Source organism: Octopus bimaculoides, chromosome 1 (genome assembly GCF_046866305.1).
Source record: "Octopus bimaculoides isolate indiv1 chromosome 1, ASM4686630v1, whole genome shotgun sequence".
Taxonomy (NCBI): domain Eukaryota; kingdom Metazoa; phylum Mollusca; class Cephalopoda; order Octopoda; family Octopodidae; genus Octopus; species Octopus bimaculoides.
This window is the reverse complement of record NC_142928.1, coordinates 159,299,528-159,327,301: the sequence shown is the minus strand read 5'-3', so window position 1 is coordinate 159,327,301 and position 27,774 is coordinate 159,299,528. Positions and strand designations below refer to the sequence as shown.

The following is a 27,774-nucleotide window of genomic DNA, read 5'->3' as shown; positions in this document are numbered from 1 at the left end:
CATATAATATAAATAGAGGATCTTTTTGGTCTGAAAGGCAACATTTTTTTATGTAGTGTTTTTTGTACCGAAACACTTTCAAACTTCGAATACTTGTATATTTTGTGTTATAGAACAGATAAAAAAATTTTGCATTCGAAGTTATTTCATGTAAAAAATTGTCGTATTTCTGTAATTTCAACCAATCACTGACGTCTATTGAGGTGAAAACAATTACGCCATGGAATGTAAACAACGGAGTCAGGGGATCCTTTCCCTTGAATAAAATTAGTGCCGTTGTTTGTCAACAAAATCTATCCGTTGTCAACAACAACTATCAGCGGAATATATTTCGTTTGTCACTGTTATTTATGACAGCGTTCGTGCGTTTGTACTGGTTTTAGCTTTAGGGTTTTAGGGTTAAGGTTCGGGTTTTAGAGTTAGGGTTAGTTTTAGGATTACGGTTAGGGTTATGATTATTTTTGCCATGACCTTAACCCTAACCCTAAAACCCTATAACTCATAACCATAACCCTAACCCTAACTCCAACCCTAACCCTAAAACCCTAGCCCTAACTCTAAAACCCGAACCCTAACCCTAAAACCCTAAACCCTTACTAGGGAATAATGATATAATTAAACAGGGAATAACCCTCTTAACACCGGTAAAAATTATTGTTTATAAAAAGAGCAGTAACTGTATTCAGCTGAATAGGCGTTAGTGATTGGTTGAAATTACAGAAATACGACAACTTTAACATGAAATAACTTATTAAGAAGTAATTTTTGTTAAGAAGGCTAAGAGAAAAAGATGTTTTATATGACATTCTACTAGTATCCCAAGTTTGAAGGTGTTTCGTTAAGAAAACAAGTGTTGCCCGTCAAACCAAAAAGATCCTAAATAGAATGTAAAGACCGAAACAGGATACATGCAAACAAATATCAAATATAATTTGTGATTAACAAATTAACCACCAAGTTTTCCTATGTAAATTACTGTCAAATGTTTGTACGTTGGTCGAAAATGATCAGCGCTAACAATGAATTGCGGTGAAAATTTACAGGGACATGTAAAATGAGGCGAGGAAGCGACTGGACTAGGTTAGAAATCTATATCTCAAAAGCTGTGGTTTTATATATATATATATATATATATATAATGTGAAAACATATGCCTATATAATACGTGCATATATATATATATATATATATATAATGCGTATATATGTACATATACCTATTTAATGCGTATGTATATATACAATGTGTGCATATGTGGTCGGATTGAGCTGAAAATATGCACACCTATATCAAAAGTGCTGGCGAGTTTGCATGGCAACTTTAAGTTAGCTCAATTGAAAGGCGTGGATTCTAGGGCAAAATTCCTCATTTTTTAATATGTGGCCCGTGTAGACCCGAATGAAATCGGGTTATAGTAACCAAATAAGTAAAACAATGAAAAACTATGCCAATTTAATCCCGAGCAAGGCCGGGTATCTCTGTAAGTCTACTACATATTTGTGAAAAGGACGGACGTTGTCTCACAAGGAGTTGTGCTGGCAAAAGTGTAGTAAATGTGATGGGATTGGGCTGAAAATTTGCACACCTATGTTAAAAGTGATGGCGTGTTTGCATAGCAACTTGAGTTTGCTCAATTTGATTTTGCTCTAGGGCAAAATTCCTCATCTTTTAACATGTGGCCCGCGTAGACCCGAATGAAATCAGGTTTATAATACCGAAACAAGTAAAACAATAATAAACTATTTTAATCAAGAGCAAGGCCGGGTATCTCTGCTATTCTAATATATATTTGTGAAAAGGGCGAACGTATATTCGATCCAATAATATATATATATATATATCAACCGCAACAAATTTTTTTTTTATTCTCTTGTTTTATTTTATTTATTTATTTATTTATTTTGTCTTTGGTCAGTAAGTGTTATTTTCTATTTGCTTGTCTAGACATCTAAAGAAAATTACTACTATTCTCTTCAAGCATTTCTCTTGTGATCTGGACATCTATGTTTTGAAACTGACCCATTTTCTATTACATTTCAGACACATTCAGCGCTGAGCTGCTGAAGCAGAAGTAACGTGACAGCTTATATTCTGCTAAATACAACAGATTTGCTTGTCATTTGCTTGGCCTTAACAACTTAAGCATGCCCCTTAGTGGCTGACAATATATGCATCCCTGATCATGAGCAGAAGTAGTGGGGGAGCATCATAGCCACGTGTTGAGAAGGATTCTTTGGGATTTAAATAAACGTAACAAAAGCAAAGTTTGAAGGTAATATTAGCCATTTTTCATCCTTTGTAGGGGTAAGCAAATTGGAAATAACAGTTCCTACCCAAGGACAAAAATCGTCTTACACAGTGTAATATTGAGAACCGATTCAAAAATTAAGGTCTCGCTGAGAGTAGATGGTTGATTCTAAATGAATCGAAGTTGCTGGAAAGTTAATACGTCCCATTTATAGATTCATCTCTTCCTTACGAGGAAACATAACCTTGAAAGTATATTTTAGTTTTCTCATATATAGAGGGATTTGGAGTCAGTATGTATGAGGATAGATAAAAAGACATTTATCACCATAGTGCACCGAGACTGAGAGAAAATTTAAATAACAATATATGCGAGCCGGAAAACATGTGGAAGAGTTTAATGAAGAAATAGCTATCGAGAGTGGGATTCGCACCAACGCCCAAGTTCGTGAACCAGAATATCCTATATTCATGGTTAGGTAATTACTCTTTGAGTCTGGAATCTTAGACCACTCGGCCATACTGGCAATGGACGATAACGACATAAATTTTAATTGTAATGTGTTTAACAATGTTACTGGCGTACTTTCTATATTTTAAACATTAAAAATATATATTTGGACTACTATTCCAGATATCATGTTTACATACTATAAATAGAATGTAGATAGCGAGACAGGATACATGCAAACAAATATCAAATATAACTTGTGATTAACAAATTAACCACCGAGTTTTCCAATGTAAATTATTATCAAGTCCCGTACGTTGGTTAGCAATAAGGTAAAGTCGAAACAATGACAGAAATCAAAATGTATCTTTCTACTGACTAACAAATATTCTACCAACAACATCGTACTGAGAACACGTTAACTACTCACAAATTAAATATAAATTTGAATTTTTTCTACACTTTCACCACCAAAAGACGCTAACGTTTTTCATGGAATTTCCACATATCTTTCTGTCTATTGTAGATTTTCGTTTCTCTTATTGGTGTCTAACATAGTAAAATATTCCGTATTACTTCTATGTCTACCAAAAAAAAATGATAGAATACGTAAAGAATTATGACTTAACGAATGATGTTTAAATATAATCAATAAAGATCTAATGACGGAATTTTTGTGCAGGGAAAAACCGGCGCAAATTCTCTTCAGCCATATTCTATTATTGTTTTGTAAATGTGAAACCACAGTAGACAAAACATCGCGAAACGTTTGGGGTATTTACAAAAACTACGAAATAATATAGAAAATTCCCAAGAAACGGGGAGGTTATCCGTGGAAAGAAAAACCTACGAAAAGACCACGGTAACCTCTGTCATTTTAATGTCACAAATTACATTACACACTTTTATTTACGAAAGGAAAAAAAAAAATAAGTAACTCTCTAGGTTTACCGTTTTATAGAATCATGATCAAGGTGGCTTCGTCATTTATACGTGCCATTCTTGCTACATGTATCCATCTTTTTTCGAAACATTTGCTAGACAACACTTGCCTCTCTACTCTCACCTTCCTTTTCAAGTGATACTTGAAAAAGTTGATGAGAGATTGACCAGAGAGGAAAGTGTTTGTCTCTAATCCTTTCAGGCGCGTCCACCAGATACATTCTTTCGCCATAGCCACAAGTACAATAAATACAGCTCTTCCTTCCCGTTTAAAGGAAGGAGGCGTGACGATATTGACGATAGACTCGGTTGATAAACCGACTCGTCCCACACGTGACAGCAGTCGTTCGACATAAGCCCACAGCTCCGAAATGGTTGGACACTGCACGAGTGCGTGCAGAACGGTTTCGTCGCTCTGACCGCATCTCGGGCAGGTCGGCCCCGCATTTCGCGAGCCGTGTCTATAGAGCTTATCCCGAACGGGTAGCGCTTCTCGGTAGCACTGCCAGGCCAGGGATCTCTGGAAGTTGTCCATAGGTCCCGGCCCGAAAGTCGTCCTGAACAGGCGGGTCAGGTATTCCTCGTCGACGCCCAGGTTCGCCCCGAGATCGTCGTCGTACCTGCCCTCCACTAATCCCCTATAGAATGACTTCGTTGTGATGCAGCCGCTCAAGGTCGACGCTCAGAGCAACGCGACACTCACGGTGCCATTCGCCATTCCTCGGCCTCTTTTTGATCCACGACTGCAGCTCGGTCATGGAGACGAGCTGCGGGAAAGCGCGTCGCACAAACGGCGACCACACCTGCTCACCGTCGTCTACGTAGAGCCGGAGATGTCGCAGTCTCAGCGCATGTCTGCGCATCATCAACCACGGCATGCCCAGCCCTCCTTTCAGCGGGTGTTGGCAACAAACGGATCGCCTCACCATCGGAACGCTTCCTTTCCACAAAAAGCGGAAGAGGATGCGCTCCATTTCGGTGATGGCGCGATCGGGACAAGGCACGACGGTCAGGCGGTATTCGATGACGGACGCGATGTACGCTTTCGCCACCTCCGCCCGACCTTTTAGAGACAGCTTCCACTCGGACCATTGCCGGCAGAGAGTGGCCACCCTACTCGTTATCTCGTCCCAGTTCTTCTCCGTTTGCAGGTCCGGACCGAACCAGACTCCGAGCAACGTGACCGGACCGTCCGTCCAGCGTCCCACTATTGAGGCGCTGCCGGACGGTATGGGCTTGCTTCTCCAGGTGCCGAGCAGCAAACCCACCGACTTATCCCGGTTGATTTTCGCTCCCGTCACAGTAGTCTTTCAGCGTCTCGCCGACAAGCTCGATGTGCTCGTGGCTAGACGCTATGACGGTGACGTCGTCCGCGTATGCCGACACGCTCGTCCCGCACCCCAGTTCTTGCGGGATACCCCTGAGCGTCGCCAGCTTCCGCAGTAGTGGCTCGAGAGTCAATACGTACAGGAGCGGCGACAGGGGGCATCCCTGACGGACCGAACGTGCAATGTTGAAAGGTCCCGATAGACATCCATTGACGCGAACAACCGAACGGATGCCTGTGTATAAGGTAGCCATCCAGCCGCGGAAAACGGGACCGAAGCCGGCCGCTTCGAGGACGGCCTCCAAGTATCGATGGTCCACCCTATCGAAAGCTTTCGATTGATCCAAATTGATCAGGGCCCCACCCATGCCAGGTTCTTAACTACCCTCTCTATGATGTAGCGCATCAGACGGAGGTTGTCATGGATGCTCCGGCCCGGCACGGCGCACGTCTGCTCCGTGCCGACCAGTTTCTCGATGACAAGCGCCAACCGCTTGGCTAACACCTTGGCCAAAATTTTCAAGTCTGCATTGAGCAGAGTGAGGGGCCTAAAGTTATCTATGGCGTCACCCTTGTTTGGATCTTTCTTCAGCAGCGTTACTGCTCCTCGGCTCACAAAACCGGGAACGCTCCCATTCTGCTGCCAGTTGCAGTACACGGCCGCCAAGACGTCTCCAAACAAGTCTGGCATACAGTTGTAAAGCTCGTAGGGCAGACCATCCAAGCCCGGAGATTTTTCCGTCGAGCAACCCGCCATCGTGTCCCTCACCTCCTCCGCCGTGATGACCCCTTCGCAGCACTCCGCCTCTCTTGCCGAGAGTCGTGGCAAGCTGTGCAGGTAGGCACTAAAGTCCACCCTGCCTTCTCGCTCGCCACTCCTCCCGAACAGTTGGGCAAAATGCCGCTGAAACGCCTCGCACATCTTGCTCGGCTCGAGCAATTCGCGCCCCTGTTCGTCTACCAGAGACCGGATGGTGGCTCTGTTACCCCGCTGCGCCTCCGCCACCCGGGCCTCTCGCGCGGCTCCAACACCTTCATTCCTCAGAGCACGCATCCTTGCCCTGACAGCACACCCTTCGTGTTTAGCATTGATGTGTTGGTCGAGGGCCAACCTCGCCGCTAAAACGTCGGATGCGATGCCACTTCGCAATGCCTCTTCTAACTTTATCACTAGCTCCCCCTCTACTCTGTTCCTCTCTACAGCTAGTTCCCTGCTATATCTTATTGCTTACACTCTTACTGCTCTCTTGAGGGCAAACCAACATTTGTTGTTGACGATGGCTCCCGTCAAAGCCCTCTTTACTAACGTGCTAATCCGGTCTCTGAAAACCTGTCTCGACGGGAAAGACGCGTTTAGTTTCCAGTAACCGGGACCCTGCCTATGTGCCTTATCTAAGTCTAGCGTACACGTCACAAGTTTGTGATCCGTGTAGCTGACTATGTAGAATTGTGGACATCCTAAACTATCTCTGTCTCTTTTCCTACACACTATCCTATCTAGATACGATCTCGACGACTCAATGCGGTTGCTCCAAGTCCACGTTGGCACATTTGGGTGGTCGAGACGATACCTGTCAGACAACTGGAAGCGTCTGAGCAGGTCTCTGAGGCCTTTGCATCCCCTTCTAGTTTTGTCACTCCCCACGTAGTCTAGATGCGTGTCCAAGGTAGCATTCCAATCCACCACTAAAAGTAAGGGACGAGACGTTCCCAGGAATACTTCTAGACGTCGAAAGAAGTCCGACCGACCTGTTAAAGGAGGCACATAAACTGCCAGCAGCCGAAAAGCGCCCCCATCGCTACCGTCCACATCCAGGACAACCAGTCTACCCTCCGGGTCCGTAAATATCGTCTTTACTTGGAGATCCAGACTCTTGCGAAAAAGAGCCGCCGTGCCACTACCGCCCATCTTCGGCAGACAGGGAGAAAAATAAATGTTAAACTGTCCGCCAAACATGGACTTTAGGGCCCGTGGTTCATGGAGTCTGGTCTCACTAATGGCTATGATATCCAAATTGTGTGACTTGATGTCATTTAAGAGGTACCCTTGTTTCCAAGGGGACCCCAAGCCACGCACATTCACACATCCAATCTTCACCATGATTCTATTTATACGTGTGCTTTAAAGCACAAAAGGAAAGGAAAAGAGAGCTACTTACTGTTTGCAAGTTTTGTCTCCTCCTTGGGTTTTTCACCAAGGACGCTATTATATAATTTTTTGCATAAATATTTTTTGCATCCCCCTACCGCATTAGGGTAGAGGGATTTTATTTTGTGGTGCAATGCTGGTGTAATATGGTATATCTGTATGCGTTTTGGCGGTGTTGTAAGTGGGTGGTTGTTTGTTTTAATGTCATTGTTTGTAATGTTTGTTTTTGAGTTGATGTATTTCATCAACTCTGTGTTGGTAGTGTTTATCGCTGTGAGCATTGTTTTTTTGCATATTATTATTGGTGTTCGGAGTATTTTCGGGAGATGTGAATCTCCCTGCTTTGTTTGTGTCTTTATTTTGTTTTGTTTTCTTCTTACTGCGCTTCCTCTTTCCTTTCGTAGCTATTTGCCACTCCTCCCCACTCTCTTCATCCGATGAGAGTTCTGAGGAGTCAGAAAGAGGTAACGGCAAATTTTGTGCGTCTGTGTGTGTTTCTGTGAGTGTTTGTGCTGCTGTTTTTGTTGGTGTTGGCTGCTTGTTATTTGTGTGTGGTGTATGTGATATGGGGGAGGGAGAGGCAGTCTTGGAATTTTCTTTTTTTTTGCTCTTCTGTTTTTGCAGTTTCTGTTGTCTTTTCTGTTGTGGTTATTGCTGATATTTCTGTTGTTGTTTTTTGTGTTGCTGGTGGTGTTGGTAGTAAAGTTTTTCGGTTGGGGGTATTTGGTAGTTGCTTCTGTTGTTGTTGTTGTTGTTGTTGTTTAGCGGCCAGTGGGCAGTCTTTTTTCAGATGTGCCTCGCTGTTGCATAAGTAACAGCGAGGCCGCCTGCCCTCTACCACCACATACAGCTTGTGGTCCTCCGCCAGTCTAATGTTTGGAGGAATCTTCCGTGAAGCCTCCTCCGTGACGTGGAGAAGGATTTCCAGATTTCCCCCCCCCCCCCCCCAGTTCTTTTCCTCTACAACCGTAATCTCCAAAATATTTGCCTCCGCCATTTCGAGGCATACGGCCGATACTACCCATTGGGTATCCACTTCTGATGGCACGTTCTTTATAATTACTTTGGTCACTCTCTGTCCAAGATAACTCGGTATCATCACCAAGTCACCTGTGCGGAGAGAGAGTGTCGAAAATTGCTTCGCTAAATTTTCATTTATGAAGCGCACCTGTACCGTGGCAAATTTCCATCCCCACGTGACATGCTCTTGATGAGCCCATACGGGTTTAAGGCACATCTCGATCTTTTCTGTGCTAAAATTTTCTGCACGTCTGGTTTTTGTGTTTACCAGTTTATAAATAATGCATTTTTTGTTTTTTTGCTCTATAATTTCTTTTGGTATATTTATTTTAACATCATCGCCTTCTTTCGTAAGAAGGGATTTTGTGTTTTTAATTTGTTGTTGTTTTCCTTTTTTCCTTTATAGCATCGGCGAAATTTGTTTTTGTTGTGCTGGCGGACATGTCCTTTGGAATATTTTTGTTTATGTTGGTGTTGGTACTGCCGGGTTCAAAGGTGGTGGTAGTGGCAGCAGAGTTTGTTGAACAGGTGATGGTGTCGGTGCTGACGGCCGATAAATTTGCGTCCTTGCTGTTGTTGTTTTTGTTGTTGTTGTTGGTGGTGGTGGTGGTGGTGAGAGGGCTGTTATTAGCTGTAATCGCCGTCTTTGTGACGTTTACAGCCACTGCGGTCCTATCACTGTGTGAGCACGCGCTACTCTGTTCTTTTTTCTCTTCTGGCGTCTGAAGCCTCGGGAAATGCTCATCAAAAGAACAAGACAAGCGTTCCAAAATTGTGTTTCTCGACATTTTTCAAATGTCGAGAAGGAAATTTTTGTATTTTGCGAGGGCCGAAACTGCCCCTGGGGCCAATTCCTGCCTTTGAAAATACACAGAAATGAAGCCTAGGTGCTTCGCAACAAAATTATTAAAAAATTCCAACAAAATGTGGGCAATAAAAGGTCAAAAAGAGGTTTACCTCTGCAGCCGATGTGACAGCACGTCCGTCAGATAGATAGATAGATAGATAGATAGATAGATAGATAGATAGATAGATAGATAGATAGATAGATAGATACAATGTGATTTGTTTCTTCTCTTCATTTCTTGTTTCTTTTTCTGTTTTGCTTTGAAAATGAACCATGTGATGTATAGCGTATATATTTGTAATAGATGCTACGTGGAAAAGAAATTGTTTTTCTTATGGAGGGACATACACTCTTCTTACTAAAAATGTAATTATTTTTTACGATAATGCTACGCAAGTCCTAAACTAAGCGCCTCATTTTTGACGGGTACTACCTTATATATATAAATATATATACACAGGTACTACTCTGTATATGTGAGTGTGTGTGTGTGTTTGTAGATAGATAGATAGATAGATAGATAGATAGATAGATAGATAGATAGATAGATAGATAGATAGGCAAACGTGCTACTAGAAAATTACTTAAGTCCCGCCTTCATCCTTCTATGCAAGTTCTTTCATTATGTGATTATAATGATAGACAGATTACCGCTGTAGTATGTATTTAGGACCTTTATTACTCATAGATCTTTTGAACTTTACTGAAAATAGTGATCACCACAACCTTCTACCACAGACACTCGTTAAACTCTGAACTTGTATCCAACTACTGACAAGTCGAACAAGCTTAGATTTCTGTGAAATACATCTGGTATTTGATTATCAACCAACTCCTTGTGTTGTAGATATACATGCAAAAACTACCTCTCGTAAGGATATACCTACCTACATACATATATATGTAGATAAAGGAGTGTGTTAAAGAATCACGTAAACTAATAATACAAATTTAGCATTTAACACATAAACTTCGGAAGAAATAAGGTGAGTCCAACAATTCATTTATTATGAAATTAATATTCATTTAATCTATTTGACGCTATTTCACTATTTATCTATCGAACTGGATCCTTTTGTTTATTTTTTTTCTTTTTGTGTATGTGTGCTTGTGTCCACATTCTTGCTTGTGCGTATGTGTGTGTGAGTGTATATGTATTTATGTGCATGTGTATACGTGTTACGCATATCTATCTATATAAAAACATGCATACAAATATACATGTACACTCACATTTATGCATGTGTGTGTGTGTGTGTTTGTGTGTACATAAATATATACAAGAATGTATACACTCATATATGCATAGTGCATGTGTGTATGCGTGTAAGGTCATGTACTTCTGTGCACATAAACGTATTTTGATAAATACATAATACTGTATACAAATATATGTAGATAATATAAATATATTATACTATATATATAAATATACTATACTATATATATGTGTGTGTGTGTGTGTGTACACACACACGTATATATATATATAGTATAGTATAGTGTGTATATATATATATATATATATATATATATATAGTATAGTATAGTGTATATATATATATATATATATATATATATATATATATATATATATATATATTCTACATGCAGTGACCATATAAGTGAGACTCGATTGGTCTTTTCTTTCTTCTTTTCTTTACTTCATTTATTTTTATTTTTTATTTATTTATATTTTTTTATATTATCTCGTCATCTCTCCTTTCCGTAGTTGAGCGTATACTCGAAACGTTATAGACTCCTTCCAATTTTCCTAATATACCCTGTTTATTTGTTTGTTTTTCACATCGTCTCCATTGTTATCTTTATTTTTCTTATTACTCTCTCTCTCTCTCTCTCTCTCTATATATATATATATATATATATATATATTTTTATATATTGAAAAAATACACATACATGTGTGTTTGTGTATATATATATATATATATATATATATATATATATATATACATGTATGTGTATTTTTTCAATATATATATACAAATAACACGGAAAATATAAATAAATAGTTACCAGGGTAGTAAAAATTCATATAAGTGCCAAAAATGTAACAGCCAACATATAAAGGTAGAAGTTCCAGTGTTTAGTGAAATGTTTTTGTATAACATAGATAAATTAAGAAATAGAGTTAAACGCAAGTGTTATTCAAATCTTTATACTTCCGACATATGTTTCGAAGAAAGCATTGGTATTATTCCTGAGGGAATAAAATGATGTAAATGATTGCATTGTTTTACATCATTTCATTCCCTCAGGAATAATACTAATGTTTTCTTCGAAACATATGTCGGAAGTATAAAGATTTGAATAACACCTGCGTTTAACTCCATTTCTTAATTTATATATATATACATGTATATAAATATATATATATATATATATATATATATATATATATATATATATATATATATATATATATATATATATATATATATGTATATGTATATGTATGTAAATATATATAAATATATATATTTATTTATATAAATATATGCATATGCGCGCGCGCATGTATGTTTGTCGTTTTTTTCTCTCTGTCTAGTTGTCCGAGGCCTTCACGTTTTATTTAAACACATTCTGCACATTCTGGTTACTCTGGAATACATTCCCTCACTTGTGCAGGTATCTTGCGGAAAATAAGTATATGCAAAGTGGACAGGTGTGAGTCAAAGTAGGTATATTTTCTGTTTGGAAGATGTCATTGATCGCTAGTTTCCTGTTCCTTGATTTGTTTCTCATTAGGTATATGAACCCGTATATATCATCGACAAGTATACTTGTGTGTATACGTCCTGCTGCTTAATATGCATATAAAAGCATACACAAGTAAACATATACACACTAACATACTAACATAATATACTCATCTGTCTCTCCCTCTGTGTAAATATATATTACATATAGATAAGTACTTGAGTGTATAGATATATCAGAGGCGACTACAGATCTTCAGAGTCATTCGGGCTCATCACAGATTTCGCATAAGACTCATGTATAAACGAAGATAAGAAACGTAATGCACACCGCAGACTTATATGTGCACTAATCATTCAATAGTATGCAAATTTGCTGCTTCTAACGAAAGAATGCCACAGAAACATAGTTTTAATATAAAAATTACTTCATTTATATATGAACTCCAGTCGTCTTGGTTTGATGGCGAAGTCATCTAATATCCTGTTATGCAGCTCATTCTTGCTGTCCTAGTCCTTCAAAATGTTTTTCTCTCTATGGAAATACGAACCAGTGAAGACAGCTGTTCTTGGGCCATTGTGCTTCTCAGATATGAGCGGATTCTATCCAACGTTGAGAAACTTCTCTCATTAGCGACTGATGTTAAGGGGATGGTCAGCACTAGCTTAATTAGTTTAATGGGTTCCGGCGTAGCAGAAGTTAACTCCAATTTATACAGTAATTCTAAAATGGAGTTGATTGACTTGCACTTTTTGAAATCACTGTCAATATATATATATATTAGCTCGTTCACTAAGCTCTTACTGTCAAAAATACAGGGATACTTGTTTTCTAGAGAGTTTATATGTCGCATTGAAAACTAGTTAGCAAACTCTTCAAACTTATTAATACCTAGTAATTCAAAAAATGCATACTCCTGAATGCCAGAAAATCTCTTTCGTAAGGACATTAGAATGTTATAAATTATTTCAAAATAGGTAGGTTGTAAATAATTTGTGCACCTCTGACTCTTTTTCTAGGAGGAGGATCGGACTCATCTGTTCAATGACAGCAGCTGTATCGCGCAGAATGATTTTATAATGTTCGTTCTTACGATAACCTTCAACATAATGAATGAAGTCATGTAATTTAATCTGACTATGCTTTATGTCCAGTAGCTTACACTGTAGGATATCAGAGACTTCGCCAACCTGAGAAAGTATGTCATGAAAGCAATTGATGAAAAACATGAATGTGAAAGCATTCAACTTTGTCAATAGATTGTCTGTTTGATAAAGTATATCTTCATCACAAGAGCCTAGAATACTTGTGATGGCATTTTTCAAGTTTTCATGCAATAGTTTTATGGATGACACAGTTCTTGATCTAGAGCACCATCTTGTTTTGCACAATGATGAAATACTGACATTAAATTGCCTGAAAACGTTTTCCCACTTGGTACTGGAAGATGTAAATTTACTAAATGCACGTAAATAAGAAGAAAAAAAACATTTTTACTCCACTCACCTTCTCGGCACTTTTACTCAAGCCTAAGTAAATTTTGTGCGCATAGCAGTGAATGAAGTGCTGTGCCTAAATCCTTTATCCTTTAGCTTGCTCTGTACTCCGTTTAGTGTTCTTGGCATTACAGCTGCTCCATCGTAAGTCTGAGAGAGTTTGAAGTGGTGCACAGATATTGTATATTGAGAAAAAGGAGGCAGTCAGAATTTTGAATAATTCTTTATTAGCGCTTTCGTTCGTTTATCGAACTCGTCAAGACAAAATTGAAATCAAAATGGTAAAAACAGAACGTTTCATTGTTCATTTATATGAATTAAATGCTTTTTTGCTTTGTTTAGAAGGAAAGAAAATGTTTTTGTTTTTGGATTTGGGGAAAAGGGGGAAAGAGAGAAAGAAAAGCAACGGTGTGGGAAAATAGACAGCGAGAGAGAGGGTTTTCAGGACAATTAAGAAAGATGGGAAAATAATAAAGGATGGGCAAAGGATAGACAGACAGACAGACAGACTGACAGAAAGATAAATAGATAGATAGATAGATAGATAGATAGATAGATAGATAGATAGATAGATAGGCAGACAGACAGACAGAGAGTGAGTGGGAGGGAGAGAGAGAGAGGTTTCTTTTCAATTTGATGTGGTCAATTCACTGAAATTTCATTACAAAGCATTTTTCTTTTTTCATTTTGTTTTTTATTCCCATTGTATACCTATCAACATATTTATAGATAAACACAATGGGAAGAAGAAAACAAAGAAATGAAAAATGTTTTGTAATGAAATTTCAATGAACTGACCACATCAAATTGAAAAGAAACCTCTCTCTCCCTCGCTTTCTTTCTTTCTATCTCTCTCTTTCTCCTCCCCCCTCTCTCTCTCTCTCTCTCTCTCTCTCTCTATATATATATATATATATATATATATATATATATATATACATACATATATACATTATCTGATCTATCCTCTTCTGAAGAAATATTTAACAATCACGCTCCATACTACAACCAAGCACTAGCGGCTAGCGGTTTCTCACAACAAATAAAATACATACATAACACCAGACTTAAACAATTTATATCACAAATCGCACCCCAAAGACATCACATCAATCAAAACCACAACCAACCACCCACATGCCCAAACAGACCCCACAATCACACCTATAACACTAGGGCTAAATCTAAGATGTTTAAATCAGCTAGCCCTACCAAAAGTATAGACAACTGCCCTCCACTCAAACACCTTAATTACAACATGCACAGAACCCCCCAAAAAAGCGGCGGCTGCTCCATCCTGTGGTACACCCCCCCCCCCCCCTATTCTCTCTTAACACTAGGAACCTAGCCAAATCTTTCTTTAAAATACTAGATTCTAACTTCCCACGACAACACAAATACCACTCTATATTCAACAGATCCACTTTAAAATTATCGTATTCTACCACTCCTAACTTTGAATCTATTATAGCAGCTTCTAACAAACATAAAACGCTCGCTCTATTACCAAAACCTAAGCAACCGTAGCTATGCTAACACCAGCACCCGACCCACACATACACCCAGCACGGACATCAATATACGTTCTTCTAACACTAACGCTCGTACACTGGAACAAAACTACAATGGATCCCAACCCATTAATATTCTAGATAATAGCAATGCCAATAATAACACTGATAGGACTAATAGCCATAACAATAATTCCACTAATCTAGATTCATACACATCCCCTAATAACATATCCTCCAATAATAATAACTCAACCACAAGCATACGCAACCCTCTAGCCTCCTACACTTGTAACTGTCGCTCCGGGACTATATGTCCGCTTCAAACACATTGCGTAAGATACAATGTAATATATAAATGCACCGTCAAAAATCTATTACATAACTCTACTGCCACGTACATTGGTGCAACTATCAACTTTAAACATCGCTACGCAGCCCACATGCACTCTTTTAGATACGACAAACACAGTAAATCTACAACATTAGCCAATCATATTCATCACCTCAAAAACAAAAATACCCAATACACCTTAAAATGGTCCATCTTAGACTCTGGAACTCCATACCAGGGTCAGCGCTCCAATTGCAAGCTTTGCCTAACGGAGGCGTTCCATATTTTAAAATACAATTCTCCTACTCTACTTAATCGATATAATGAAGCATTTAGCAACTGCAACCACCGCTCTTTCCACACATTCAGGTTCTATCACAAGCAAAATTGCACAAATGATCACGCAACATAATAACACAACCCCCCACAGGCAACCTATTCAACCTGGCAAAAACATCCATCTTTCACCATCTTTTTGAATAGGATTATTTTCTTTTCGATCATCTCACCACACATGTACCACCAAATCTATTTCGCATATTCTCAATTTCACAAGAACACCACCTACACAAACAGACTACGTCACCTCTTTCAATCCCTTTCCACCGTCTATAAATAGGCTTGGCAGCATCCTAAAATATGATACTACTAACTACCTTTCCCACCCATCCCTCTCCTTTATCTCTGTCTTTGGTTTATCACTCATACCCCCACCACCTATATACTACACACACGCATTCCTTCCTACTCACTAGACCTTTTAACCACCTCTTCCCCCTATTCCTCCTTCACTTTATACGCTCATCCCCTCTACCCTGTTAAGACCAACTGACCATAAATATATCGCTACCATCCTCCGCCTCTATATCTTCTCTATCCCCTTTCTCATTCTATCTTCTTGACTTGACCTAATTACCGCTAACTTTTCACTTGACTTGGACATTCTTCAAGTAAACAAGCAAAAATCTATCGCAATATGAAATATATATACCTCTGCTATCTACGCTATATCAACTCTCGTTCCAACATAAATTTCCGGATTATTCACACAAGGATTACTTTGCACGAATTTCTACACGGATATTTACCACTGGAATGAAACTACACTTCAAGTACTGTTCTCTCTTTTTTCAGTACATCACACTCTTTACCACTTCATACTAAAAATATCAGCCTATGAATATAATAATAGATTACTTTATTTTTTTCTGTCTCCGATGAACGGAAGTACTGGATCTTCCCAGAAACAGCTGTAAGACTCTATCCATAAAATTCTTCAACCTTACCTTTGCTCTCTTTATCTTTTTGTTTTTATATATTTACATATATATATATATGTGTGTGTGTGTGTGTGTGTGTGTGTGTGTGTGTGTGTGTGTGTGTGTGTGTCTAACTATCTGACTATCCATCTATCCTTTCCCCATCCTTTATTATGTTTTTCTTCTTTCTTGATTGTCCTGAAACCTCTCTCTGTGTCTACTTCCCCACCCCTGTTGATTTTCTTCTCTCTTTCCCCCTTTTCCCAAAAACCAAAAACATTTTTCTTCTCTTCTAAACAAAGCAAAAAAAGCATCCGCTTCATATAAATGAACAACGAAACGTTCTGTTTTACCATTTTGATTTTGATTTTGTCTTGACGAGTTCGATAGTGTGAGAGTGTGTACGTGAAGCGAAAATGAACTCTGTGAAAAAAAACTCAAAGGGGTCAGTGGCAAGTATTTAAGGAAAAAAGATGAATATGGGAATATTAAGAGAAAAGCATACAAGATGAAATTTTGATTTCAATTGGTATCATCAGCATTTGTATGTGTGTGAGTGTGTGTGTGTGTGTGTGTGTGTGTGTGTGTGTGTGTGTGTGTGTGTGTGTGTGTGTGTGTGTGTGTGTGTGTGTGTGTGTGTGTGTGTGTGTGTGTGTTAGGTCGATCGTACCTTCAAATCATGACATCTGAAGAACTTAATGGACTAGAGGAATATTATTATTTATTTCCATATATTACGTGGTTGAATATATTCTTAAGTCCACCATTTCGTCAATCGCAGCAGCTTCCAAGCTTCACCACTAATTCAGTTCTCAACTAAATTGCAAACTGTTAATAGTTTTAAAGAGGACACCTTCTCAGCTACACTTTGGCATAAACAGAGATTTGGTTCAGTAGAAAAAAGTTACATCAAAATATCTGCGACATCAAGGGGGGCAGTAAGTCATCTATTCACCTTCAATTAACATAGACTTATTAATTTTTAAATAAAAGTATACTTTTCTTAGGGTTAAATGATAGAAAAATGTATGAGATATGAACTCAGAGTCTTTAGTCGCATTGAACAAAAATGAGTAGAAGAAAAGTTTTGGGGTGAAATGACACAAAATTTCGTGTCAGTAAGTAAGAGAATAAGGAAGTAACGCTTAGCAATAAGAATTATGAAGAATATATTGCTGAAACGAACGTTTACGTTCTAAGGCGGCGAGCTGACAGAGCCGTTACCGCACCGGGCAAAATACTTAATAGGGTTTCCCCTGTCCTTATATTTCGAGTTCAAATTCCGCCGAGGTCGACTTTGCTTTTATCCATTTCGGATCTATTCAATTTGACGTACAGATTATTTAATCAATTCTTTTAAACTAAATACTTTGAAACTTCCGATCTGGTACGATGTGTCACATACAACAGAGTTTACTCTTAACATTTTTGACAAAATTTTGTATTTTAGAAGTTATTTCGTCACAAATTACAGAGTGACAATGGACAAATTCGTGTTTGATAAGTGCCAATACACGAAACTCTCAGCTTTTGACCTACTCTCTAACTTCTGCCGATGATATATATGCATATTATACATATATGTGTAAAAGAAATCTCATCACGAAATCAACCAATGAAAGAGCCTCTACCTGGTCGCTCGACACGCTAAAAATAGCAGCCACTGTATCCCCCTACCCAGTATTTTATAAGGTAAAATCCTAAATTATTAATTGACACATTATTATCTTATAACAACAATGCCTGGAAAATCATGGATTACATGGAAAAATGCGAGCATGAAAAGTAATATTCTTAAGATTATAAACCTGGAAAAGTACAGGACAAGTTATTACACCTGTAAAAGTATAGGACAAACTATTACTTCAAGTAAAGTAAAGAATAAGAAACTTTTTACTTAAAATATTGCTGCTAAAATTAAAATTTGAATATTAAAAAATATTTTATTATAGTTTACAAATAACACTATACTTATTTAAGTAGAATATGGCTAATTTACTACCTTAAATACAGAAAAAAGTGACTAATTAGACAAATTTACAAATTAGATGAACAGTTTTGTACAATAAATTTAAAAGATGAGAACTGTAAAGAGTGATAAATTAGGAGAAGTGGCATTCTTTGCTGCAATATTTTAAGTAAAAAGTTTCCTATTCTTTATTTTACTTGAAGTAATAGTTTGTCCGATACTTTTACAGGTGTAATAACTTGTCCTGCACTTTTCCAGGTTTATATACTTAACAATATTACTTTACATGCTCGCATTTTTCCATCTAATTACATAATATATGTAAACAATTGTAATATCAAGTTGATTTCTCCTTTCCTTAATGTGTATGTTGTGTGTGTGTGTGTGTGTGTGTGTGTGTGTGTGTGTGTGTGTGTGTGTGTGTGTGTGTGTGTGTGCGTGCGTGCGCATGCGTGTGTGCGCGTATGTGTGTGAGTGTACATATACATAAATGAACATGCATATGATCAGTTTGACAGTAAGGAGATAGCCCGTCTAAATTCGAGCAAAGCAAAAAGGGGGGAAAAATCGGACAAACAGAGTGGAAAGATTAACAAAATATCAATGATAGTAAATGAATTGCTGGCAAATAGTCAACCATAGTTTCTAGCAGTTAATATTTTCAAATTTGTCATTACAGAATATTCGGATACTTCCATTCTTTTTATATTTAGCATTAGGGGTTCTTTGAACAGGTAGTCAGTGCAAAGAAACAGAAGTCCTCCACGAACACTCATTTCAGAAAGATTACCACCTTTCGTGCATCATCAGCAGCAGCAGCGAAACTAAGCTGAAGATTGTTCAGTTTCAGTTATCTAACAGAGACGCATCATTTCGTTAGATTCCAAGATCGACGAAATGGTTGACAACAGACTGTACAAAAGTAAACAAGACATTCAGCAGACTGCGCAAAAGAACCTGAAACAACAAGCATCTAAGGAAAAGCACAAAAATATGCCTCTACAGAGCAACTTATTTCCAGTCCAAACGGTATGCAATCTTTGAAAACATCATCGTCGATGGAGAACAAATTTCACCATGTACCAAGGTGAGCTTGTAGCTATAAAGACGTAAAAGAGATGGCATTTTAATTACCTCAGGCTGTAACAGTAAATTGAGGTAATTACTTTTTCCACGCTTTGTTAACAATTACGGATGAGATACTGCAAAGAAAATTTATGAGTTATATTAAAATATTTTCAAATTGTTTTCCTCAAGATTTCAAAATATTCCGTTTGACACATAAACCTTCACTACCTCCGTAGTTACTGTAACTGGACCATATCGACCAACTTTAAAACAGTATAAACCAAAGTAATGTGGTAAGAAGTCTAATTTGAGAGATTTCAGGACGAGGGTTCAATATTATTTTTGATTTACCTAACGACATTGACAGCTGTCAAGCTTCGTATTACTCTTGTACCATTGTAAAATATTCATGTACATATGTGTGTGTGTGTGTGTGTGTGTGTGTTTGTGGGTGCCTTAGTGTATATTCTGAACAAACACTTTGCCGGACACCTAGGTATTGATAGAAGGCCGAAGTTGCAGGGCAAGTGATTATAGTTATGATGGGGCACGCAGGTATGATGGATGTATTTCCTTTCACGTGGGCAAGAATTAAAATTTTCAGATAAATGATTGGGTGTTGGGTCCTGGGTGCTGGGTGCTCTTTAAAATCACTCTTTCCTCAGCCAGGCATAATCTGCGCTTCCTGCTGCTGTTGAAGTACGCTTCACATTTCTCTAGAATCTTCTGCTTTATATATATATATATATATATATATATATATATATATATATATATATATATATATATTAGAAATATAATATTTCTAAATCTCTCAGAGAGATTTAAGCAGTAGTGGAGCGATAAAGTTGTAGTATATTGTCAACTTAATGTGACAATCCCAATAAGGGAATACACTACTGCCGTTTAGCCCTAGGAAGCTGGACCGCTTCCTGTCGGCCTTGACACAATTACTGTGTCCTTAAGTCTGCGAGGGGGAGACAAGCTCCTCCACCCAGCCTAGCCAGCATTCAGGGACATGTTTCTGAGTCTTTGCTCGTCATCAGCTTGAAGTAGCTTGCCATCTTGATAGAGAAGCCTGTTTACCTCTCGCAGACTTATATAATCATAGTGAAGTTTATTCACTGATCAGCAAAATTAGAAATATAATATTTCTAAATCTCTCAGAGAGATTTAAGCAGTAGTGGAGCGATGAAGTTGTAGTATATTGTCAACTTAATGTGACAATCCCAATAAGGGAATACACTACTGCCGTTTAGCCCTAGGAAGCTGGACCGCTTCCTGTCGGCCTTGACACAATTACTAGAATGGCTATATCCGACTACTAGCGCCTAGTTTTTCAGTTCAAGTTGTATATTTTGACATTTAACTTAATTCTACATTGTCTCATTTTACGGAGCTAATAGATACCACGTCGCTTCCGAATTAGGAATATTATCTGAAATACAATGGCATAAGTATCCAAGGGGGTGTAATAGTTCCTCATTCACTTAACGCTTTAGATCCGGTGTTATGTATATTGTCCCTTTAAAGCTATTCAACTCTTTAAAGCCATTTACGTTTTTTACCCTCTTTACATGAAAAACAAGATTTAACCATATTTAGACGAACGACAAGCTGAAGCTCTGGATAAAACAACGAGAAAATTATGTTCAATTGGCGCAAACAGAAAGCGACTGAAAATATATATTTATGAATGAAATTAAAAAATTCATTGTTTTTTTTTTTATTTTAATAACAGTTTTATTTTTTTCACACTGCCTAGTTTTTTTAACACCGCATAATCTCCTGTTTACGTATTGCTGAGAATTTAGTCGGCATCAAAGTTTAAGAAAATGACGTTATATACTGATAGAATATCACCAGATTTAAACTTTAACATCCAACTCCAAGTTTCTCTCAGCATCCAGTAATTATTCTTAATATGATTATTTTTAGTCCGTATTTTGCTAAAACATAACACTTCCCTTGCTAATATTCTAGAATTTCTCAGAATTCTATAAAGGACGGTAATGTTATCAATTAAGGTTTTTCTGTCGAGCTTTGTTTCGTGTTTTGTATTGTAATGTATTGCAGTGGCTTCTGATATTTGAGTGATCAACCAGTGAGAAAGTGTTGTACTTGCGAGTCATATACGACAATTTGTGTTCATGTCTACATGTCTACATAGCCTTCATATCTACGTCGATCTTATTTATTATATCGGTCATCTGATGCACGTTTTGTCACTTACAAGTTTATGGTTTCATGTTCATCATGAGGGTTTTAATCTTGATTTTTTATAAATAATTTATGTTAATTTGCTGTTAGGTGTGATACATGTTGCCTCTCGTTATTTTCTTTTTCTTGTGCTTTTTTTAGCGTTCTAATCTTTTAATAACGTAAATAGCCATGCATACATACATACATGCATACAGACAGACAGACACACATACATACACACACACACACACACACACACATTGATAGACAGATATACAAATATTCATACATATATGAACATGTATGTATATATGTGCGTGTATATATATATATATATATATATATAAATTTAGATTCAAGGTGAATATGGTACTTAAGTTTAGGCAGCAGTAATGTAATATTCACATTGCTTAATTAAATGGAGTCGCATGAAACGATCGTACTGCATTAACTTTGGATATCCTTGTTGCTTATTTTGACTATATATATATATATATATATATATATATACAGACATGACAGAAGTAAATAGATAGACACCCCATAAAACATCATTTTATGTTTATTCTAACTTGTAAAGATTTATATTCTTTATTAATTGACATTTTACGTTTCAGGTTCTATATGTGATTGTTTAATCATACCATATACAAAAGAAGCCTTGGAACTGTCTGAATTTCAAAGAGGCCGTATTGTGAGTCATTCTGAAGGTGGACAAAGCGTAAAATCGCAGAAGACCTTGGGATATCACTTTCTACAGTTAACAAACTGATTGTGCAATTCACTAGACTAGAGGAGTCCACATCACCTAGCCGAGATCAACCACGGTCCTTTGACAGGACCCTTCTGTTTGCTAAGAAAAGTGTAGAGGATAAACCTCGTTACAAGGCCTCTGACATAGCCGAACATGTTGATGTCAGTCTCAGAACAGCTGTCAGGTATCTCCACAAACTTGGTTACTATGGCTAAGCAGCAAGAAGGAAACCACTTCTTCGATCAGCCAACATCAAGCGGAGAAAAGATCGGGCCAATGAGATGGTGGAGAGGCCACTGGCATTTTGGGATACTTCATATTCTCTGATGAGTTCAGATTTGCTGTTTTTCTTGACAGTGGTTGAGTGTGGATCTGGAAACTCTGTGATCAAGAATTTGATGTGAAAAGATTACAGCCAACAATGAAACACGGCAGCTATTCTATGATGGTCTGGAGAACAATTGGGAGCAATGTTTGATCAGAGCTGGTGGATTGTGAGGAAAACATAAACTCTGATAAATATGTGGCTATATTGCAGAAAGGACTCCTTCCAATCTTCTCCAGTGGTGAAATGATTAAAGAAAACTATTTATGGAAGATGGGGTTCCTTGTCACACGGCTAAAATGACCCAAGATTTGTCAGATGAGAATGGCATTAAAAAGTTTCCATGGCCAAGCCAGTCACCAGATATAAAACCTATTGAACACCTCTGGAACATAATGGACAGAGCACTTCATAAAAAGAACAAGAAACCATCTTCATAGCCAGATCTTTTGAGATTACTGCATGAAACTTGGTAAGAAATTCTCCAAGAGAATATTCGTCATCTGATCAGTAACATGCCTAATAGGGTACTTGCATTGAAAAATACAAAGGGCATGTCTACTAAATATTAAATATTCACATTATAACAATTAATAAATAATTTGAATGCATAATTTCAGAGTTAAACAAATCTTAATGATTATAAGGGTGTTTATTCACTTCTCTCGTGTGTGTATATATACATGCATACATACAAATATCCATATAATATTTGTAAACAAACCCTAAAGCTTTGTAAGTTATGAAAATAGAGCGACTATCGATGGGTGAGCGTTAGGTCCAATCGGATGCGCATGGAGCCGTGTTAGCGTTGATATGTGGGTTCGATTCTGGTCTGAGTTAGCTCAACATTTTTCAGTCATTTGTTTATATAACAAATGTCGCTTTAAATCGGAATATATATATTCTTATTTTGAAATATTATTACGTAGTTATTATTGTACAAAGAAACTTCCATAGTTGCTCTATCTCCGTAACTTAAAACGCCTTCGGGTTTCTTTACAAATATATGTAGCATTAGACAGTTAAGTTACATATTCATAAAATTTGGCTGAAATTGATGGGTAAGCGTTTGACCCAATTGAATGCGTATGGAGCCGTGTTAGCGTTGATATGTAGCTTCGATTCTGGCCTGGGTTGGCTCATCATTTTTCAGTCAATTGTTTATTTTTTAAAATGTCGCTTTAAATCAGAGTATATATACTATTATTATTATAATGTGTGTGTGTATGTGTGCGCGTGTATACAGGGTGCTACCGGTATATTGTCATCATTTTATTTTGTTATTTCGCGCATGCGCTTGTTTTTGATTTTGTCGACTACATAGTATAGTAGGGTAAGTTGGGCATCGTCTGTGAGAAAAACAGCACCATGAAGCATTTTATTCTGCCAGAAATTTGGAAACGATATGCTGTACTGCTTTGCATTCGTACTGGAAGCTCCACTACGGACAGATGGTGAACACACAGAACAACCGTTAGCTTGCCGTGTCCTCAAAACTTCTACCGAGAGTGATAAAAATCAAACATCCAATCAATGATATGGTGTTTGAAGTGATCACTAGTGATGGCGACGTCATGCCTCCATTCATCTTCCCACATGGCCTCAAACTCAAAACGAAGGCCTACATCAAGTGTCTGGAGGAGGTAGAGCTTCTCTAAGTCAAGAGGGTAGCTGCTGGAAGACCCTATATCTGGCAACAGGACTCTGCACCATGCCACACAAGCAGGAGAACCCAGTCATGGCTGCCAGACAATTTCTGCGACCACATCACCCTTAACATCTGGCCACCTAACTCCCCAGACTGCAACCCCCTTGATTATTATCTGTGGAGCACAGTTGAGTGAGAGACCAACAAAACTTCTTGTAACGTCAAAGATGAACTGAAGGCAAGGATTATAGCAACATTCACCAACTTAAACAAGGAGACCGACAATTTTATTGAATAAATTTGCTATTTAGTATTTCAAGATATTTAATGTCATTTTCGTAAATATATCTATTTCATTTTTGCGTAATTTAGACGACAATATATTCACGGCACCCTATATATGTAGATGTGTGTGTGTGTGTGTGTGTGTGTGTGCGTGTGTGTGCGTGTTCATGTGTCTGTCTGTTTTTTATATGTGTGTATATATATATATATGTGTGTGTGTATAAATATATATATATATATATATATATATATATATATATATATATATATATATATAAATGTGTGTGTACATATATATATATATATATATATATATATATATACATACATGCGTACATGCATACATACATGTGCGTGGATGCAGAGAAATAGAGGTAGAGAATGAGAGAGAAAGGCGGAGGGGAGGGAGAGAGAAGGGGAAAAGGAAGGGAAGTGAGAAGAGAGCTGCAATCATGCCTATGTGGTTAAGTTTGTTGTGCAGTCACGATGTTTCGGGGTCTCCTTGCGAAGCATCCTGCAAGGGAGCCATAGTGTGTGCGTGTGTGTGTGTGTGTGTGTACAAGTGTGTGATTACCAATCATGTGGTCTTGCCACTGGAGTTGGTGGGGAGTTATGTCCGCTAGCGATATAAACAAGAGTGCATTTTGAATCAAAAGCCTATATAGGAGTTTCTTATGGCATCTACTGCCGTGAAGTTTGCTCCAACAGAACCTCCACGTTTAAGTGGGAAAATTATTAATACTGCCTCTGTCACTAATATATATATCTTTTTATAAGGCGGCAAACTGGCAAAAATGTTAGCACGCCGGGCGAAATGCTTAGTGGTATTTCGTCTGTCTTTACGTTCAAATTCCGCCAAGGTCAACTTTGCCTTTCATCCTTTCGGGGTCGATAAATTAAGTACCAGTTACATACTGGAGTCAATCTAATCGACTAGCCTCCTCCTCAAAACATTTCAGGCCTAGTGCTTAGAGTAGAAAAGAATATATATTTTTTAGCTATAGATTTAATGATACTTAACGAAGACCAGCTTAAAGATGTTTTAACGAGAACTAACTGATAGAAGTAGGGTCATATCCTGCGTCTAATAACAACTGCACCCCCAGCAGCCAGCCTACGAGGTGGTAATTCGATCTACAAGAAATAGCACCCAGATCTCTCTGAAACTAGACCGTACTGTTGAATGTTTTTTGGATGTTTATTTTGCTGCTGTTGTTGTTGCCTTCAAGGATTCATGGGATTCAGAAATGAGAGTGAGCGTGACAAATAAAGTGTTCAGTGTCTCGTTGGTTACACAGAACGCACGTTTGCATACACACACGTGCATACGCAAGCATTAAAAAAAACTACGCATTTATGTTCGCCTACGTAAACGGACACACATATCTGATATCACATCCGAACATGTCCCCTCATCCCCATCTTATTGACATGAAGTCGTTTACCAGTACACTCGTACAGTGGATCACAGACGCGTTGTTGCTCTTTTTCTTTCTTTTCTTTTCTGCCCCCACCCCTTATACTACAGCGGTATCTGCTCTGCAGGAATAGCTGATCTCCACGGTAGGATGTGATTTGAGAAAGATTCGACTGGTGCCATTTCACTTGCGTCTCCTCTTCTAGTCACTCATACTATACCCACGGATACGGCGGCGAGCTGGCAGAGTCGTTAGCACGCCGGGAAAATGCTTAGCGGCATTTCGTCCGTCCTTACGTTATGAGTTGAAATTCCGCTGAGCTCTACTTTGTCTTTCAGCCTTTCGGGATCGATAATATAAGTACCAGTTAAATACTGGGATTGATGTAATCGATTTATCCCCTCCCACGAACATGCAGACCTTGTGCCAGAATTTGAAATCATATTATACCCAAGGGTCAAAAATTGCACATACCACTCACTGAGCCAAGTCCTTCCTCTTCAGAAGATCAGCCCTATGGAACTCACTCCAAACACATTTTTTCCTATAGTTGTTGTCTAACAACTGCTTACGGAGGTATGTTAATCGCTTCCATCTGACTTGCAATTAAAGCTTTATTCCATGGCAACACCCAATAATTAAACTAAGTTATTGGTTGTTAAAAGTTAACTTGGATTTAGTTATTCAGAAAAAAAATCCGGCGATGATCTTTTTGTTAGGAAAAATGTCATTCCAATAAGTAATGCCATTATCATGCAGGGGAGTTTGTACGTTAATGGATTCTAATATTTTATAATTCACTGTCCGTTTTTACAGAATGGTATTTTATAATTGCTTCCTTCCGGTTGGCTAAGTTCATAAAATTTGTCCAATGATTCTTTCTTCAGACATCCTAACTACATGCCGCTTCTTCCCATATGTTGAATTCACGTACATATGGCACCGACTACTTGTTGAGTCAGTGTGGATTCTATTGTCTACATGATGTGTGTTTAGCTAGCATACATACATACATACATACATACATACAGGGTGCGGTGAATAAACTGTCGTCTAAATTATGCAAAAAATGAAAGTAACACTGATACCTCATTTTAACAGATATATTTCCGAAAGCTACTTTAAAATATCTTGAAATAATAACTAGTAAATTTATTCAATAAAATCGCCATTGTCTTCCAGACGACTTCGGAATTTCCTGCAATGCTTCTGGACGGTCTCCTTGTTTAAGTATATACTTGCCTTCAGTTCGTCTTTGGTGTTACAAGGACTTTATTGGTCTCTCAGTCAACTGTGCCCCACACATAATAATCAAGGGGGCTGCAGTCTAGGAATTAGGTGGTCAGATGTTAGGGGTGACGTGGTCGCAGAAATTGTCTGGCAGCCATGACTGGATTCTCTTGCTTGTGTGGCACGGTGCAGAGTCCTGTTGCCAGACATAGGGTCTTCCAGCAGCCACCCTCTTGACTTAGAGAAGCTCTACATCTTTCGGGCACTTAATGTAGGCCTCCGTGTTGAGTTTGAGGCCATTGTGGGAAGATGAATGGAGGCATAACCTCGCCATCACTAGTGATCACTCCAAACACCATATCGTTGACTGGATATTTGATTTTTATCACTCTCGATACATGTTTTGAGGACACGGCAAGCTAACGGTTGTTCTGTGTGCTCACCATCTGTTCATATTGGAGCTTCCAGCGCGAATGCTAAGCAGTACAGCATATCGTTTCCAAATTTCTGGCAGAATTAAATGCGTCATGGTGCTGTTTTTCTCACAGACGATGCTCAAGCTGATCCA

The 27,774-nt window shown here is 38.2% G+C and overlaps 1 protein-coding gene across 1 annotated transcript in view; it reads left to right on the top strand.

The window, feature by feature from the left end:
* Positions 1 to 9,554: 9,554 nt before the first annotated feature.
* The window catches only part of LOC106871405 (ninjurin-1), a 99,289-nt gene continuing 81,069 nt past the window's right edge, over positions 9,555 to 27,774 (top strand). The window contains exon 1 of the mRNA XM_052972047.2: positions 9,555 to 9,969. The gene's annotated coding sequence lies outside the window, so the exon portion shown is untranslated. The remainder of the gene's footprint in view (positions 9,970 to 27,774) is intronic.